The sequence below is a fragment of the Crocodylus siamensis genome, chromosome 9 (genome assembly GCF_052110815.1).
Source record: "Crocodylus siamensis isolate JL-2025a chromosome 9, ASM5211081v1, whole genome shotgun sequence".
NCBI classification, from domain to species: Eukaryota; Metazoa; Chordata; order Crocodylia; family Crocodylidae; genus Crocodylus; species Crocodylus siamensis.
In genome coordinates this window covers 67,450,895-67,470,934 of record NC_143403.1, presented here as the reverse complement: position 1 = coordinate 67,470,934, position 20,040 = coordinate 67,450,895, and the positions used below count along the sequence as shown (strand labels likewise).

The 20,040-nt window shown below is 45.0% G+C and overlaps 1 protein-coding gene across 3 annotated transcripts in view; it reads left to right on the top strand.

Annotated features, from left to right (window-relative positions):
- Positions 1-20,040, top strand: part of TMEM132B (transmembrane protein 132B) — a 374,298-nt gene that overhangs the window by 46,646 nt on the left and 307,612 nt on the right. Inside the window, exon 1 of one of the 3 annotated variants that reach the window (XM_090063008.1) lies at positions 15,169-15,256. The exons of the other annotated variants lie outside the window; for them this stretch is intronic. The gene's annotated coding sequence lies outside the window, so the exon portion shown is untranslated. Of the gene's footprint in view, positions 1-15,168; positions 15,257-20,040 lie in introns of those variants that run through there. 3 annotated transcript variants of the gene reach the window in all.

Sequence of the window (20,040 nt, the reverse complement as noted above, 5' to 3'; positions counted from 1 at the left end):
TTTAGGAACCTATTTAGGCCCTTTTGTAAGCTGTACACCATCCCTGCAGTCAGTGGCCCCTAGGAGTGAAATACCCATGTTCAAGTTGCCTCCTGTGACGTGTTCATAAGATAAAATTATTGGGGAAATCGTGAGCTCAGTGGATTTGCTCCCATGAGTTGGGGGAGAAGAGCTTGACTTCCGGCCCATAGCTTTGGGAAGAGTGAAAATTAATATGAAAAACCTCTTTCTAGAGCGAGATTCCTGCTCTTGGGCTGTAAAACAACTGCGATTAGATTCAATGAAAAGCCTTGCCTGGGCCTCGGACACGCTACCGTCACGTACAAGTTGCATTCTGCTGCTTTAGATCAGATTTGATTTAGTATTTTATAAAGAATCAGTGGTTCTATAAAAGCTGTCTTTCAGCCAGCTTGTTTGTGACTGGTACAGCGGCAAGGAGGTTGTTCGGAGGTTAACAAATAACAGCAGCAAAAGCTGTTTTGTATGCTGCGATCACACAAGATGAAATAGTCCACAGCTAGGGTTGGACTTGGCACCTGTAGTTCAGCAGTGGTTTGTCTGCTGCTTCTTGAGCGCAAGTAAAATCGCTGGCTAGAATCTGCACCTGTTTGAAGCCAGTGGAAATTTGGTGACTGCTTTGAAAGGGAATCAGATCCGGTGTTGCTGATAGCACTAAGAGTGTTAAGGTTTATAGGTTCTGCAGGTGGATAGCCACTAGAGGGTGTCAAGATCACATACACATGATTAATCCTAACCTTTCTAGTGCTTTATGAATTTCAATGGGAATGAAAACAAGGATCTGTGATCCAGTGCTGACACTTCTGCCAGCAGAAAGGCCAGTAGAAACGTTCACACTAGATGCAACATTTTAATCTCCAAGAGCTACGAATTCCTGTAAAACCAAGTCATGCGAGAGAGCCCAGTGAAACCGATGGGACTATTTGCCGACAAAAATATACTCCAAAAAGCATAAGGATGCCAGAGTCTGGCCTTGGATGATTGCGTGTCTCTGAGCCTGCAGACCGAACGGAGAGGGATACTTGGAAAGGGATGCAGAACTTTTTGTCCGTTTCGGAGCAATCCTCAGCTCATCTTGAAAGCAGCTGAAAAGAAGTGGTTTTGATAGCAAACGGGTTGTTAATTATTGAGCTCCTGTGAACTCCTATAATTTTAAAATCATGTTGGCAACAGATCAAAAGAACATGTGGTGCCACAGTGTTGGAGTATTTTTATTTATATCTGATTTGCAATTGTCTCCATGGCAATGTGGGAGATGAAGACGAAGGAAAGAAATGAGTTATCACATTATTAAATGACCCAGTTGGGGAAAAAAAAAAAAAAGACATGTTAAGGATTAATTTAACATTATAGAGCTGCCTGGCTAGCCTTTATCATTATAGCTAAAGATTTGTTAGCATTTCTATTACAAACCTGGTTTTGAAGTGTTTATAACTCATCTATTTTAATTTGCTCAGGCTGCAACTTTGTGCACACAGGTCCTCTGCACAGAAGCACAGTGAATTGTCATTGTGGATTATGCTGAGTTTTACCAGTGCGTAGTTCAAGGGCATCTCAGAGCTCAGTTCTTCTTTTTTGTTACGGGATAGATATTGTTTTTTGGGGCTTTTTTGTTTTTGTTCTAAATAATGGTCTGTTTTTAAGAACTGAAATTTGGCAAGCGCTCCTCGTTTCATTTTGAAAGAGCTGCGTAGGATCGTCTGCAACTCCCATGGGTGAACACAGAATTCAGTACTTTGAAAACGTAGTGCTCGGTTCCTGCTGTGCCATTATCAGAAATAATGTTAATAAATGAGTTATTTAAATGCGACAAATAGCTGGAAAGGCAGAATGTCTCTGAGTCAGAATTCTGTATTTTCTTAGCACTATATTAACAAGCGTACTCTTTATGACAGTACAGAGGCTATGCAAAACAACACTGCTTTTAATGGAAGATTGTACACATAGGAGTAAGTTTTTAAATCTGGGAGAGTGCAGTTAAATATCTAATTAAATTGCCTTCATTTGCAAAGGGGATGAGCGTTGATAGTTTCCCTTAACTTCAGCGTTAGCTGAGGGTGTCTAGCACTTGGAACCAAAATCACCTTTATGTGGGGGATTCACTTTAGGCACCCAGTGATGAAACTTCATCTTGGAAAGGTTTAAACACCTTGCCACGGCTCTTTGACTTGAAAACAGCCAAGTTCCTTGAAGTTGCTATTGGCATCTATTCGCAGTGTGGTAAGCAGAATCCTGAGCATATGGAAACTCAGTATATTCATGAAATGCATATGATGCAGGCACGGCCCCTTTGCACTGCTAGGACTCTGCAGAGTAAGAATGGGGGACAAGAGGACCACGTTGCAGACTGTTCCAGTCGCATTGGAGACCACTGCTTTACTCTCCACCAGTGGTTTTCAACCTGTGGTCCGTGGATCCCTGGGGGTCCCCAGACTATGTCTGAGAGGTCTGTGAAACGTGACTACGAGTAATCCAGCGTATGTGAATACTCACATTTACAACAAAGGGATCCACCCCTCCATTTAAAATATCCAAATGGGTCTGCATCTCCATTCAGATTTTTTTTTTAGGAGTCAAAAAAAGGTTGAAAACCCACTGCTCTCCGTGGACTTGAGGAACTGCGGAATTTAGGTTCAGCGCTTTTCTCTCTTTAAACGTTGCTGCTCTTTAGTTGGGGAATGCCTACAGTGGCTGGGGCCAGAAGGTGGGGGGCCCGCCTGCCTGCCTGCCTCCCAGTGTGCCACACGTTACCAAGGTGAGTTGAAAATGGCCAAATGGCTGTGCCATCTGTTTGGCTGTTGACCACATGCCTCCCTCCATTGCCCTGTCGTCTATCAGGCAGCTAGCAGCTGCAGGCAGCCAGTGGAAGGAGGCGTATCCACCCCCCATTCGGCGGCATGGGGGTCCCTGGGCATTGCCTGGGGGGGGGGGTCCACCCCAAGCAGGATAGGCAGGGGAGGTGAGGCTGGTGAGCTGCTGAGGGAAGTGGTATCCATGGCACACCCTGCATTCCCGGCTGGCTCAACAGGGCACAGAGCATCCCTCCCCTGCTGGAGCAGCTCTGAGAAGGGTTTGCTGGATTTCCATTCCCCTCCTACCACCACGGGAGGCAAGGGGGAGTCAGTGGGGGCCCTGCACAGGCAACTGGGATGCCGGCAGGTAGCGCCCTACCTTGATTCACAAGAAGACCTGGCACCAATGTTCAGTTTATAAGTTTGATACTACATTGATCCAGGTCTATCTTGGACTGGGATCCACCATTTTTATAGCAGTCTGTGTGCCCCAAACTTCTGTTTTGTTACGGGTATAGACTGGTTTCTGACCACCTATACCAGAAAAAGTGTAATGGCTGCACCTGGTCCAGGAGAGAAGTAAAGTGTGCTTTGTGCCAATTAAAATTGCAAGGAATTTGAGCAGGGAAACTGCTCAAGTTGCAGCAAGAGAAGTTTAGGTTAGATTGGGGTGGGCAATTATTTTGGGCAGAGGGCCGCTTTCTGAGTTTTGGCAAGCCATTGAGGGCCACGTAACAGGCAGTCAGGGGCAGATATATAATTTTCTAAATCTTTTTAGGGGCCCCATGGGCCGGATAGATTGGCCTGGTGGGTCACATCTGGCTCGCGGGCCACATTTTGCCCACCCCGGGTTAGATCCAGGGGTAAGCAACTCTCGGCATGGGTGCCAGAGCGTGACACTTTAAGGCATTTTCCTTGGCACATGCACTTCAGGGTGGATGGTTGGGAACGGGCTAGAGCTGCGCTACCACAAAAAGGACTGGGCCCATCGTTGCTTCTCCACCATCCACCCGTGGCACCCCAACATCTTACAAGATGAGGTTGCGATGGCTGCCCAAAAATGTTGCCAACCCCTGGGTTAGATATTATAGGAAAAACTTTCTCAGGAAAAGGGTAGTAAAACACTGGAACAAGTTACCCAAAGAAGTGGGGGAAGCTCCATCCTTGGAGGTTTTTAAGACCTGGCTAGACATAGTCTTGGCTGGGATGATCTAGTTGGGGCTGGTCCTGCTTTGAGCAGGGGGTTGGACTGAGGTCCCTTCCCACCCTCATTTTCTATGATCCTATGAATTAAGATGGTCTGATTATATGCAGAATTAGCATTCCTCTTTTAAGGGTGACACGGCATGTTCATAAACTAAAAAGAGGATGGGACCTTCTACATCTTGATTAAAGGGCTTCATCTCCAGTGGGGCATTGGTTGAGTGCTTACTCGGTGGAAAGAATTGGCAACAAAATCATTCTTTGTAGCTTCTGCATATTAGTCTCTGTTTTGAGTTCTGACCTAGCTTGATCCTGCTTAATTTTCAAACCTTATTTATTGTAACAAGGACTAATCTGTACCCAACACAGAGCTGAGCTCTTTCAGAGTTACCTGGGCCTTGCTGCTGTTAGATATGAACTCACTAGACGAAACGCTACTTTCTCTGTTCAACTCCAGTGACATCTTTGCATTTGGCTAAGTTGGTCTTTGCAGGTGATTAGAATAACTAACTGGAGTAAAAAAATCAGATGAAATGATAGATGAGCTGTAAGCACTTGCCTAGTTAGTAATTTTATGGCAATCTTTGATTAAACGATCAGGGAGTAGATTTCTTGTTTTGCATCTTGAGTGTACTTGGGGTGTTAGTCGTGGCAGAATGCCTACCCGTGTCTCACTAGCTCGGATTTAGAATAGTTTACTCCCGTTCTCCATGCAGGCCTGCTTTTTTTAAAGGAAAGGCTGAAAATGGTTTTTGTCCTCAAAATTGCCTTTTTATTTTTAAGTTCTGAATGGCTGTTTTGGGAGCTGGTACCTTACATGCATCAGAGATGCTTTTGTATTGATGAGTTTGGGCATGTTCGTTTAATTTGGAGACTTGCAGGGTTAAGGTGCTTTAGTGGGGGAGGTAATATAGGCTTGAATTTCTGGTGGTTTATGCTTTCAGAAATACTGGAAAATAAGGGGTCCAAACTGTGCTCATCTTTACTTAGGTGAGTGGTCTATAGAAGGCAGTGACATTTCTGGTGAGAGGGAGGTGAGAATAGCTTTCTGGTGCACTCTCTCCTGCTTGATGTGCACTTGAATGATGAGGCATTAACATCTTGTCCTTGGGTTCTTTGACATCTTTTATTGGACCAACTGTATAGTTGGAAGAGACTTTAGGGCACAAAGCACTCTTCTTCAGGTCTGGGGAAGAAGCTAGTTCAGTCTAAGCTAGTGGGTCCCAACCTTTTTGTCTGCAGACTGAATGGGGGGCACCACGTCCCTCTGCAGGCCAGATCTGGCTGGTGGACCCAATCTGGCATGCATGGTGCATGTGGTAGGAGGCTAATCCAGCATGAAGGTCAGGTGTGGCTGGCGGCCAGTCCAGCATGCAGTGTGGGCACAGCCAAACCCAGCCACGTGGCAGGGGACTGCTACAGCCAGCATGCAGGAAGGGCACAGCTACAACCTGATCCAGACACATACCAGGGGCTCAGCACTGTGGCAGTTCTTGGCCCTGGCCTGGGCCAGTCTGCCACACAGCTACAGTTCAGCCCAGATCCATCCCTGTTGCAACGGTCTGGGCCTGATCTGGCCATGCAGCATGTGGGAATTTTGCAGCGGGAGAGCGATGGCAGTGTTAATGTTTTCCAACCTGTGGGAGCCCCGTGGGCCAGGTGCTGCGTTGAGCATCCCTGGCCTAAGCAAAGGAATAGCTCAAACAGTGTCTTGTGTTGAACTCCATATGTACAGTCATGTAAAGGAAGGGACCAGGGCTGTGAACTCGGAGCAAAGAGAAGTTATCAGAAGAAGCTTCAAAACCAGACTAGTGCAGCTGAATAGCTTATTTGGGGAAGGGCCATTTTGGTAATTATGTCATTACAAAATGATGCAAGTAGATAACAGAAAAAAACCTAATGATGTAAGCCAGCCAACTTGTTCTGAAATGGGCCGACTTACAGATAATCTAGGTTGATCTAGTAGCCGCAGTGAGGATAGTGTAAAATGATACGAGGGATAATAAAAGCTAGCAACTCCTCCTAGCAGAACCTCCAAGCCCAAACTGAGCCTGGCTGCACTCTGAAGAGTTTGGTCTTTCATTTTGCTTTGTTCACTTGCTTGTGCTTTGCATAGTCCTGTTTGTGGGGAGGTTGCTTTAAGTAGAAGTGCAGTATGGCAGGACCAAGAAGGACACGGGGGCGGGGGGGCTTGTGGTTACACTGGCAATCTAAGACTTCAGAGACCTTGATTTAGTTCCCTGCTCTGTCAGGGGCTTCCTGTGTCATCTTGGGGATAGGAGTTATCTTTTCTATCTTCATTCTGCAAAATGGGGTAATAGGCATGCTCTACCCCATTGGGGTGTTGTAAGGATAACCCCTGTGCTATTCTGAGTATAAGCCTCCCTCTTTTTTTTCTCTTCAAAAGAACCATAACAATTAGATTCCTTGTACATGGGGTCAGCTTGTAATCTGGCCCCCTACAGTCTTGAATTTTAGTATTTTTGCACACACAGTAAAAAGTACTAAGTCCGAAATCTTGTCTATGCAGTTCTTAGTAATGCTCGGTGATTTTAACCCTTTGGGCTCTCTCCTTGACTATTGGTTTCTCTTGTGTGATTTTGTGAGGGCAACAGCAGTTCAAGCCTTAATTGATGTATATTCTGGGGGGAGGGAAACATGGTTTCTCCCTAAAATTGAACCTGAAAATATGGTTTTGGCTTTTTATAGAGTTTCATCAGAACTGTAAGATAGGTGTTTGATTGAGAGGAGCTCAGACACTATACCCACGAGGCTAAACATGGGGGACAGACATTCTCAAGCTTGGTGTGTTTATTCATGCCAAAACCGACTATACAAGAACAGCTTATCAGTGTAATAGAGATACAGCATGAGATATATTAATACATGTATAATATTATGTTAATACTGCAACAGTGATCTGTTCTTATACTGTGTTTAGCATGAGGAAATGCAGCACTCTTGAGAAGCCTGCTTGTGCTTTTCAGTTAAATTCGGCAAAGTTGGAAGGTGTGGGCAGGTCAGAGAACCAACAGATAAGAATCCAGATTTTTCAAAGAAATCTGAATTGTTTGGTGCTTTAAAAATCTGAATGCTGTTTTGGAACTGAATATAGTTCTGCATCTGGCAACGCTTCCCATATCTGCAGATGATCGAACCAACCCTTGTGTGAAATTTTGGAGAGGCGGGAGCACCGACTGGATTTTGGCACTCCACCCAGCTCTTCGTTTGAGTTCAACTTCTCACTGCTTCTCACATTGGGGCCAGTTAAAATAACTCTGGCCCTGTGCTGTTTCCTGAGCCAGTGATGCTCGAGCTGGCAGTTTGTCAACTCTGATTCTTTGCAATAATCCTTCTAGCACGGAGAAATGAAAAAGCTTTGTTGACCACCAAATTACTTTATATCTCACATAAAAACAAGTCGCTACAAACACGCCAGATATTTGGTGGTTAGTGACTCATGAACTGGAAAGATACCACCAGATTATTGGGGTAATGAGAGATTAATTGTTTTAAAGATGTTACTGTAGTGTAACGTCTGACCCGTATTCAGATCAGAAACCTCAGCTGTAGAAATGCAGAAGCTTGCCCACGTCGGCAGTGCCCGGGGTTTTTGCCTGGGCGATACTTGAGATCTTGCTTTGCTTGCGAGCTCCAGTGTTATATGTTGTTCCAGGGGGGCTCGTAGCTATCCTTGCAAATGCAGGCACATCAGGGCTATGACCTTGGGTTCGGGATCCAGTGGCACAGCCCTTGCTGCCAACCTCATGGTGCTCTACCGTTGTTGACTCTGCAGAAATAACTGTAGTCTGCCGCTTCCACGTTCAGGGAAGAAATGTAGCGGGACTGATTTGCTGTCACCGAGAAAAGTGACAGCGCAGGGGGCCGGTGTTTTAAAGCCTTTCAAAAAGACCGAGAGGAAGGATGATTTCCATGACAACAATTCAATTAGAGGGAGAAATGAAGCCTCTCCGAGGGGAAACCAAAAAGGAAGGTGTCACTAAAATGAACCTACAGTGAGGGGTGGGGGTAGGGAAGAGAGTGACTAAGTGGAATCAGAAACATTAAATACAAAAGCTTGATTATTACACATGAATCAGCCATTTCAAAGGGAGAGGAATGATCAGAAAAGCAGTTTGAAGCAAGCACATGATGAGGCGGAAGGATCCCATGCGGAGACAGAGAGGCCGACTGTTGTTTGCAATGCCTTTCATAATGCTTTGGCTTGTGGGGGGCTAACAATGAGGTTTATTCTGCATGTTCTGTTTTAAATTGCACAGCTTCAGTCTGTCAGTCAGCACTTTATTGTGATGGCTCCATGCGCATAGGTGAAAATATCTTCTTTGTGCCAGAGAGATTTGCGAGACTGTCTCTGCCTATCTTACTTTCTGGGACTGTTGTATTTTTTTTTTTTTTTTCTTTTTCGTGCTCTTTCTCTTTCGCTGCTGCCTGAGACAGCCTTGCATGCCTATTTTCTTCCCAGTTAGTTTTGCAGCTCTCCTTCGAAGCCTGTAGTTTCATTTGTTGTCTCTGAAAGGCCAGCGATATCGCTAAGTCTCTCGCATTCTCCGTTAGCTGCTGTTTCTCCACTTACCTGCCCCTTTGCCCATGAGTATTATCTTCGCTTTTCTTCCTTTTCCTTAATCCCAATTGTTTTGATGCTGGCTAGAAATGGCCTCATGCCTGATAAAAATTACATTTGGATCCAGATTCTTAAACGCTCTCAAATCTGGCAGGTTTAGTTATCAGTTATCACTGCAATTGGACACCTTTGGCCCCCTCGGTGGGGCTCAAGAGGTCCATCTTGAGTTGCTGGAAGTGATAGAAAAATGTGGCAAAGCTACTTGGATGCAGTTAAAATGGTGGTTTTCAAACTGTGGTCTGTGGACCCCGTGATGTCTAAGAGGTCAGCCAAAGATGTGTGATCAGTCAAAACTATGTGAATACCTGCACTTACAATTCAAATGGGTCCATGACGCATGCAAAATTTTGTAGGGGTCTGCAAATGAAAACAGGTTAAACTCCCAAGTTAAAAGACTTAAACAAACAAACAAAAAAGAAGTTCAGCCTTTCGAATTCCATGCTGCACAAATGGACTAGAAATATACTTGGAAACATTTTCTGATGAGATTCCGAAAGGGACGTCAGCTCAAAAGGTGCTTGCCAATAAAAGACATGGCCAGTAAAAGCAGGAAGGCTCACAGCAGGGAATAAATAACTTGCTCCATAAAAGAGTTGGGGTTAGCTGTAGGTCTTTGTAATGAAGCGTTTTCATGCTGGCAATTCTGCTTACAAGATTAAAGATGAAGAAATTGCATTTGGGACAGGCTGCATGAAGCAGGGCAGTAACTTCTCCTCTGAAGGAGCTTGATGGGAGTGTGCTGCAGCGAAGTACCTGTGACTGGTGAATCTGGCCTCGCACACAGGACGTAAAAGTAGAGACTGGCACTCCTGCTGAACCCGGAGCCTTCTGCAGCTTTGGGAGGTGACAGCATGGCTTACAGTAAAGACTGGATTAGAGCATCCCTTAAGGTTTGCATGCTGTTGGTGGGGCCAGTGGTACCACTGATTACTAATGCTGCTTGAGAGACTCCAGTCCTTTGGGCTGGGCCTGTCCATGCTGGGTGTCTGCCTCGGGCTGAACGGTTCCAGAAAGTTTTGGTCAAAATAGTTTGGCTATTTCAGAGAGTGAATGCCTGTTGCCCACGATAAGGGAGCCTGGGGACCTTTGCTTCCAAAACACCTAGTGCCCCTGCATGGTGGAGTGGGGGCCTGAAACTTAGCTTAGAGGGTGGCTTTTGTGGTAGGGATGTCACGTCTCAGCTCTGTGAAAATCTACCCAAATTTGGCCTTGTTAGAGACCTCTGACCAATTGCATTTGTGACCTGCTCTTCAAGGCTTGCAGGGAGTGGGAGATGTGCAGAGAGCTGCATCAGTCCTAATTGGGTCCAGCTGTGCTCAACTGGCTGCATGCAGCTGGACTTCCCTTAGGGCTGCCAGTGGCTTGTCCCTTCACAAGCCTTTTGTCTCTGGCTCTCCACCTCTACCTTGGACCTCCTGGCTTCTCGCTCCCCGTCTGACTGCGCTTTCTGGCTCCGGACACTCGGCTTTGTCTCTCTTGCTGCCTACGGCTTTGCTCTCCAGGTTTGTGATGCAGCCCTAGCCATTAGGATAGACTGCCTTCCTGTGCAGCACACTGCTTGGCGATGCTCAGCAGGTGGGGAGGAGGAAGCTGCCTGAGTCAAAGGCAGAGGAGATGAGAACTGCAGGCTGAGGGATGAGAAGAGACAGCCAGGAGCTGCTCTGGGGGCTGAATTGGGGCTCTGCTTAGACAGAGGCTGTGGTCTCCAAGATCCCTGCTTTGTTCCCTGAGGAAGTTGGGAGAGACGGACTGAATGAGGGAAGATTCCCATACAGTGGAGGCAGTATGAAGCTCTGTGTCTCTGCACCAGCATGCCTGCATGCTGCTGGGCAGGGTGCTTCCACCAGACATTTCCCAAGTAGCTGCTGCTTGCACGCCCCTCATTTTCTGGATGCCTAGAGAGCACTATGTAATATTATACAGTCTGAAAAGAAAGCTCTGAGTCTCTATTAGGTGCCCCCCATCTGTCCCTAGCTGCTCTGCCTCAGTTTGCATTTGTGAAACGGGGATGAGACTGTAACCTGTGTTGCGAGGAAAAATTAATTGCTGTTAGTGAAGCAATCAAACTATGGTGAAGGACGGCTGTAGACAGACAAATGCAGACATGAACTAAGCACAAGGCTTGAATAGTGCCTGATGAACAAAGCATGGGGCCACCCACTAAGGACCAAATGGAATAGGTTTCTGTCAGGTGAACACCATCTATCTTACACATTGGATGAAGCAGGGTCCCTTTGGGGACACTCCCCCCCCCCACAGTATATGTAGGTAACGAGAACATCATAGTGCATGTACACAGGAAGGATAAAGCTAGGTGGCTCAGGCAATCTTCATTCAGGCATTGTCTAACTTTCAGGTGCTTGACTTTGCAGCCATATTATTCTTTTAGTGTGGCTATTCTCAGTATCAAACCGATGGATTTGATTTCAGCAAACCAAGGCCACGCTGCTCCTCCTGCAGTGGCGTGGTGGACTTCTCTAACGATCAGCCCGCTTGCTTTTCAGTACGCATGTGCATACCGTTGCCTATACCATTGCCATTACCATTTGCACATTGGCATGATTCAGCTGCATCTGCAGTGTGTGCCAGCATGAAAGCCTGGCGCATAGCGTTCGCCACACTACCCCTCCCTGATTCTCCGTACGTGAAGGGTTTCACAGATCCCCGAGACTGTTGACAAACCCATATAACATAATCTGACTCTGGTAGCATGTTGCCGAGTTACAGATGGGCAGTAAAACTAAGTGCTCATCTGGATGGGCTGTGCAGAGGAAGTCGTCGTGTGAGAAATCCAACAACATTTTTTGCCTATTTATAATTAAACATTTGGCAGGGAGTAAAATTGAGTGTCTTGTGTCTGAAAAGGTCTGACAGGCCAGAGAGGAAGAAAAGCAAGGCTGTGCCTGCCATTGTCCACTGCTGTCCCCCTGGTTTATCTGTGGCAGGTTATGGTGCCGTGTCCTGGAGTTGTGTGATGGCTAAATGTGTAGTTTTAGTAATGTGTTGGAATGGGATGGCTTGTATAGGGCTGATTCTGCCTCAGGCAGGGAGCTGGACTAGATGACCTCCAAAGGTCTCTTCCAACCTCACTTTTCTGTGTGTCTGTATCGCTAAGCATGAGCCACTTGTACTAGCTGAAGCCCTGTTGGCCAATAAGACCAAATTAGCCAATGTGCCATGTTGCTTTTTCTGGTGGATGATCTCATTTTCATTTATTGAAGGCTATTAATCCTTTTGTTGCACTGGTTGCGTTTCTGTTGCACTGTTTTTGTTTTTAATCACAAAACAAGGAGCGCACAAACCCTTGGCAATAATCGGATACAAAATGTTGAACTGATTGCTGAGACTCCCAACATGCAATTTGTCCAAGCTGTTCCAAGTGGAGTCATTACTATTTGCGAGTTTTAAAAGAGCACATGCAAAACCCTCACAATTGAACACCATTCTTACACTGCAGGGGATTATGACAGTTTTTCAGCAGTAGCCTTTTTTTTTTGGTATAAAGAAATATAAAGTAAAGCTTTCTTGCCCTCAGGAGGGAAAGTCTCAAATTCCTCAGGTTAAAATTGTGCAAATTAACAACCGTACTAACCAGAACGTGGTTAGTGGTCTGGGACTATGTCCAGTTTTCTGACCCAGTCGGTAATAGATGGGATTAACACTGTTTAGAATATAGTGTTTGTGTTTTAAGCAATGTTACAATTATATTTAGCCCCTTGGGGTCAAAGAAGAGTAAAAACCAAATGTTCAGCATAGATTGGCTGCCAGTATGTAGCAATTTGAAAAGAAAATATGCTGCAATTTAATATTTACTTTTACCCTGCCAATGGAAGATTTTAGACACGTTGGCACTCTGGCTGATCTTGGGGACTAGGGGAAGGGGAATTGAGAATAAAAAAACCCTTCCTTGTTTCAAAGTTGTTGTTAGACCTTGACTGCTTTTGATCCAAAATTTAAGCTATGCTGAAATTACTGCAGAGAATGATTGGATATGCTAAAGGAAGGTGAATGAAATCAGCTTTAGAATACCTCTTGTAGAGAAAGTCCAGAGAAAATTGCTTATGTTTCAGCAAAGGTCTCCGCTTCAGAAATTGGCAATAGCTATCCTTACTTTTATATGTGCTTATTTCTTTTCCAAATCTATTACTTCCTTGCTCTCAGATTTGCCATTTTGAAAAAAAAAAATACCCCAGGAAATGGCAGAAAATTTGCAGATACACCCATCTATGGAAGCATTGCTTACATAATGCTTTTGGGGGGGCATGCCATTCTGCTGTACTTCCATTCAAGCAGCTTCGTGATGGGGGGTGGATCCATTTTACAGATGGGGAGAGTTGGAAGCCCGAGGAAGAAAGAGCTTAAGTGGCTTGATATGGCCACACAGTGAGGAACAGGGTAGAGTACCCAGGGCTTCTCCCTTCCCGGGTGATCTCTTGTTTCCATTGAAGCCTGTCATGAAACTCTTTATGAGGTTCAGCGTGGACAGGATTTCATCCCAATTTGTTCACCAGTTCAGGCTGCATCTTTGCAGGAATGGTTTTACTTCTGGATTTGGTGGCTGAGCTGTGCTAACTCCTGAGGCTGGTATATGGAGGCTGCTTGTATAGGGTGATATACCACAGGATTTCTCAGGCGCTCGGTACTCAGTGCTGGGGCACATTTTCAGCAGTGCTTACAACCCGTTCTGCTCTTGAAAGTCTGGCCCCTAAGGCCTAACTCCTGCTTACAGCTGTGTAAATTAGAGGTGTGTTATTGGAACAACAGTACAAGTAAGATCAGACCCAGAGTGGTCATTTATACTGGCTTCTGATACTGTAGTAAAGGACAAAAGCCACCTTTGCCACATGAAGAGCACAAAAATAGCAAGGGAAGGCATTTCAGTGCAAAGTCCAGAAATGCCTATAGAAATATGTTTATAAAACCCCCCCGCAAGAAACAGCTGTTACAAAGTAGGTGTCTTCTAAGTGCTCAAGCAGAACGGTTTCCTGTCTTTCTCTAGCTAACAGAATTAAATTATTCTGCAAACTCTTCAATTCTGTGCTTGGTAAAGTGCTAAAAACTATCACAACAGCAACACAGACAAGAGCAAAGCAGGAATCCTGTAAGTTTCATTCACCTCGCAGAGTGAGGGAGACGGCAGGGTCCAGATGGCAGGGGCAACTTCTGCATGCCTTGGCAATAAGCAATGCCGACTGCTGCGTGGAGGAACCATAGGGATGTAACTTTTCAAGAGAGAAACATCAAATACATCTTGTAAACTGCTGAATCAAGCTGCGAATTGACTCGAGGTGGTGCAGAGTTCAGCATGGATCAGTTTGAAAGGGTTTGTTTCAGTTGTTGTGAGAGATGCTATCGGTGTTTGGCTTGGTAGGCAACAGTGGCTAATACTGTATGTTTGCAACTTTCGGTGTCTGTGCTGTTTAACTCGGATGTGGCACAGTTGTGCATCAACTGGAGGTGACTCCAAAAGAGGTAGCTTGGCACAGAAAGTCGAAGCACTTTTAAAGCAAATGCATGGTGTCACTGGGGTACATTAAGGCGGGACCCTGACGCAATAAATCCAGGCCTTTCAATTTAAAAGGAAGCTTTACGGTTAATGCGCTGACCCCTGCGCTAAGCTATGCTCTGTCAGCTGATGTCACGGATTTTGTACTACTCACCTGTCCTCTAAACGGTTTTATTTTATTTTATTGGGTTGCTTTATAGGAAAAGACTCTGTGAGTACCTTGCACAATAGCAGTGTCAGTGGTGTTTATGTTGGTAACCACACATTAGGGCTTTGCATTTGGTAGTCTAGCATCATTTTTTAGACTGGCTCAAATTAATAATGAAAGTATTTAAAAGATCAGTCATTTTTGATTAAGTGAGCTCAGCGTTCAATATTTCAAGTGGGGAAAAAAACATGCACAACTTGCATGCACAACTACTGCAGCTATAGAATATTCAGATCATTTTATATATCTGGTTATATACTCATGAAAAAGTATACAATTTTGCAAAAAATAGATTTATAAATTACCAGAATAGTGAAATCTTCATAATAGCATTGCAGACAAGCTTTGGCTTTAGCCAGACTTAGGATAACAACCACATTTTAGGGGCATTATTTAACATAAGGCAGTCTCACAGGTACTCGACAACTTTGAATATACAGAAATTCTTGCTCCTTTTCTGCCTTTCTTGGTTAAGTATGGATTTGCTGAAGATGCTGAACTTCACAAAGTGTTCTCTGCAAGCCATCTGGGTTCCAGATCCTGCAGCTTCTTCCTGGAGGAAGACACAGATTCCCCAAACTGAGCATTTCTATAAGATGATTTGAACCTGAACAACTCAAATTTGGGGAGATTTGACATCAAGCTGACATAATTCGTATACCCACCCATTGAATGCCATGCATATAGCCACACTTGTATGCAGTTGCTGCCAGTGGCATATTTTTAATGTTCTTAATTCCTCAAGGGATTTTTTTTTTTTGTATCGCAGGATACTAGAAAGCCGAAGGAATATTTTCGGAGGGCAGATGAAAGCATTTGGGATGCATATGGGGATTTCTCAGCTGGTATTAAGACTAATTAGAGCCAGATCCTGGAATGCTTTAAATGTAAGTGATTAAATTTCAAAATCAATATGCGACTTTATAAGGAGCAAGTACATGCGCAGTAACAGTGAAGAAATATATGGGTCTATTTTTATGCCTGATCCAGAGGCCCATGCTCAGGAAAAGGTCCCACCTTATTTCTAAACTTTTATTAACAGCTGTATTAATCTGTTAGAGCCTTTCTCCATAGCAGCAAAGGACTCTGGTTCACCAGAACCATCAGGGCTCTACCACGTGAAAAGATGGAGGCAGTGTGTACCCCTGAGGCTAAGTACAGATAGTCGGAAAGCCTGAAGCTGAATCGATTCAATCTTTGCAGTTTAGTCTAAGCTGCGGAGATTGAACCGATAAGCAAGTGAACAGGCATTTACTTTTTGATTCTGGAAATGCATCCACATGTGTGCAACGGCCCAGGCCAGAAGCCAGGAGGCGCTAGACTATGGCTCCCTGCTCGGCTGGAGTAGACAACTTGGGCCAAGGCTAGCCCACTCATTCTGTGCGAGTGGATAGCAAAGCATCCTGGGATGCTGAGGGGCTGTGAATTAACTTGAATCTGGACAGAAGTTCAATAAACTGGAAGAGAAGTTCAATAGACTTCTAAATTGGTGAAGTCTGATATTATGTCCATCTAGGTTTATCTGAAACTGGTTTTGGGCATTTGGAAAGCGCGGTTTCTGCGCACTGAACTTCTGTTGTGTTACAGGTTTGAACCGGGTTCTGATCACTTATACCGGTTTATGTGTCACTTCTGTCCCTAGCCCTCATGTGCAAGGAGCCAGCTTTGTGTGCACCGTGGATGCCCATTTGGGAGGGACCTGCCAGAATAATGGGAGCATTTGTTTGCAGGGGTTTCTGCAGTCTCAGTGCTAACATTAAGAGTAGCTTTGAGTAGGAGGGGAAGGATGCCTGCCCTGTTCCTAGAGCTGCGAAAGAAGAGCATGCTTATGAGGTGCTCTGTGGTTCCCAGGATCTCCGTGCTTTAGTGAGATCCTCCCTGAGTATGTGCTGAGTCCATAATGCCAGGAAGCAACAAGTTTTTACACATCCCAGAGGAACTAGAGGTGCTGCTTTCAGCTAGGAGTGAGCTCTAAAGGATTGTGTTGTGGAGTGGCCTGTCACCCTTTTGTAGTTCCTTGACCCTTAGGCCAGCTGGGGATGGGAGAACTGGTCTGGATTTAAATGGAGGGGGGAGAGAAAAGCTCTCTCTGTTTCCCTGAAAATCCATACTTTGCTCTTTGCAGAATGCCTTGCAACCAGTATAAATCAAAGAGAAGAAGGTGAGGAACATTATCTTTAAGCTGGCAACATATGTTAGGCTAGTCACTGAAAGGTCAGCTGGATTCATGTACATTAGTAAGTTACATAAAAAATTAATGAGTCTCACTAATTGGTTTGTTGCAGTGGAATTTTTGTTAACGAGCTGCAATCAATTTTTGGGTTATGCTGGGGAAAAAAAATAAGCTGCAGTGAAAATGTCTCGCACATTCCAGGTTCTTATTGATAAAACGACAACCCGAGATGAAGCGGGAGTGAGGTACTGACTTGACTCTGCCCGAGGCTTTTCGTCACCGCAAACTTGCAAGGCACTGCGTGTGCTTTTGCCAAGCTTGAATCTGGCCCAGGATGTGGTGGTGCTAGTGCTGTGAGCAAGCAACTTGGATGGGACCAGTGATCCAGGCAGACCAATAGCCTGCCCATATTGCTGGGAACCACTTGTTAGGCTGACATATGGCACATTCACAACACGTGTGTTTTGTGAATAAATCAGTGGTTTATTATTATCCAGCAAACAATCAGGCTTGCTACTTGGTGCTTCTCTAACACAACCCTTGTGAAGTTGGAGGATCTTTGCGACTCTGGGTAACACATTAGCAGATGCTGCAAAACCCCATCCATCCACATGAAACTGTAGCTGAGTGCCTCATTTTCTACCTAAGGGGACTTTTACCATCTTTAATTTTCCCTCCATCTGAAGAAGGCCACATGTGCCCAAAAGCTTGCAAAGAGAGATCATTTTTTTTTTTTTTCTTCTTAGCTGGTCTAGTAAAAAGCATCTCGAACCAAGAGTTTTGAATTTCACAATCCTAAATGCATTTATAGAAGTGACCCCCAGGTGAAGTGGGGCAGCACTATGTATCTCTCTCACAGAGGTGGGGAACCGAGGCTAAGGTTTGCCAAAGTTCACCCTGAAATCTTGTGGTGGAACATGGACCTGGCCTGGCATCTCCTCAGTCCTTGATACTGTCTAGCCACTGGACAGTTCCCAGAGCACCACATCTAGTACCAAGACTATGGGGGCTAAAGATGAGATATTGGTACCTGACTTACCTGCAGCTGTTACAGCATCTTTAGTTTTGCAGGGCTGAAGCTTGATTCATTGATTTCCTTTCCTTTTACAGGTTTTGGAACATGGAAGGCTTGCTAGCTGGTTCTTCTCTGATGTGACCCTTGCATTTTGGGGATGTTGTGATTAGGCATTTGGGCAGAAATTAATACTCTCTTGTTTTTTTCCATCCTTAACAAAAAAAAAAAAAAAGAAAAAAAAAGGTGTCAATTAAAAGTCATGTTTCCTTTTCAGTTTTATACTCGGAGGAAAGGAAGAGATTTTTGTTTTATATTCCAATTAGCTGCATGAATAAACATACAGTCATTCTGAGAGCTAATGCTTCCAAAAAGAGGCAAGAACACGTTCTGCTCAAATACGATAATCTCCTATGAATCTTGCACTGCTTTGTGTTCAAATACTAATCGTTCGCAGAAAGAACTGTTTTGGGGTCGGGGAGAAGTGGGATACTCCATCAAACGTTATGTGGCTTTCATGCAATTTAAACGAGTCAGGAAAGAGAGAATGGCTGCGGTCTGCGTTAATTGTTAGTCTGATGACTTTTCTGCCATAGTCCCCAGAGATGAAACCCATTGGGCCCACGCTGCAATTCCAGGAGGGAAAAAGAGTATTGCTTCTGGGGTATTGTCCCCCACCTCTTCCCACCGTGTAAACACCTCCAGACTGTGCCAAAGATGGAGGGGAGGGTGGGATGGGGTTTCTCCTGGCAGAAACCATGAGATCATGGACAAAGTACCAACAGCATCTTCTGTATCTTTAGCTTTAACACTGTATTTCTGCAGTATAAATTATTGAGAGGATGTCTGGTGGTAGACTTGGGAAGCTTTGAGAAAAAACCTTAGTAGAGAGGTGCCTCCTTTTCTTTTTTTTACTGAGTTTCAGCATCCCTTTTACAGTGCCCTTGTTTTTCAAAGCTGGTTGGTGACAGCCAATCAAGTCCCACATTATGAGTGGCAGTCGCTGCAGAGGTTAAGCCAGGTGTTTTTGTGGCCTTGCTTCAGCAGCGTTGACTGACAGATTCCCTCTCCCGAGTTAATTTGCCCTCCTGTGTTTTGAGTTTCTATCTTGAACCTCTGTGACTGAAGGCTGTGAGTGCAGTAGTAACAGGGAGGCTCATTTATACTTGGGAGTCTATAAATGTTTGCTCCCAAACTTTATCTGAAATTCCAGGGAGATGGTGAGATGGCGAGGCCGTGGAAGAATGGGTTTTAAAGGCACACTAATATTTTTTTTCCCCTTGCTTATAATGAATTAAGCTCGCATTTTCCTCTTGCCACTGTTTTTTTCTTTCTGCAAGTTTTGAACAGGGCCTTAAGTTCTCAATAAGTATGAACTTGTTGTAAGACTAGAAGGCACTTGGTGTCTTGCAGGTGGCACTTGCAGAGTGACAGTCAAAGGAAGCAGGTGTTACCCAGAATGGGATTTCACTGGTTGGTAACAAAGGGCCTGATTTAGGAAAACCCCACTCACATGGAGCAGTATTAAATTTTGCTTGTAGCTCCTCTGCCTTTTCAGCACGAGCAGGAATGCTACTTGCAGAAGATCAGCCAGGAAGAGGCCCTGAGACGAGAGTTGCGTCGGTGTGCTGGTCCCTAGTGGGTACGTTACAGGAAGGCTTCACTTACCTGAATGTATTTGATGGGTTTGAGATGTAACCATGATCAAACTGGGAGATCAAGATTTTGCTGATGGAAGAAACTTTTGACACAGGAGGTGCTGGGAGGCGGTGGAGTGGGGTGGTGGGGGTGGTAACATGATTGAATATGTGTATTTAACGCCACAGGCGCACATGGCTCTTTATATGGGGCTAGCATCTGCAAACCTTTTGCTCCCTGTGGCATGTACTCTGTTGACGACTCTTGTTTGAATTCTTTAAACCCATGAGACATTTTTGTGGGCTAAAATGCACATGAAGCTCATTCCCAGTGGTTGCAGCAAGGATGTGATGGGAAGAAAACCCTGGGTATGTGGTTGATGTGTAGCAGCTTGCCCTGCTCCGTGCGGATTCTCTACAGACATGGTTGTATCATCACTTGCTTGATAGCAAACGAACTATCTCAAAACGAACCCTCCCCGGAGCATGCAATTCCAGAAGCGCAGCCCCCCTCTGGTCCTGCTCCTAAACACACCTGCCTTCTCCATAAAATTTATCTCCTCATTACAACAGAAGCCATTTGTGGGTCCATTTAGCCATAAAGAAGAGGAGGATGGCTGCACCCTCTTGAAACCTGTCCAGGGTATGGAGGAAGCCTTGATTTATATTCCTTTATCAGGTGTTTTCAGCATGACTTTTTTTTTCTGCTATATCCAAAGTTGGTTGTGGCTGACATCTGTTACAGAACAGTTATACATGGTTGAGTGCAAAAAATGGTTCTTTGTTAGCCTACCCCTGGTGAAGCGAGGCTCCAGTTTTGAGTGGAGGATGGACTAGAGGAAGGGGCTA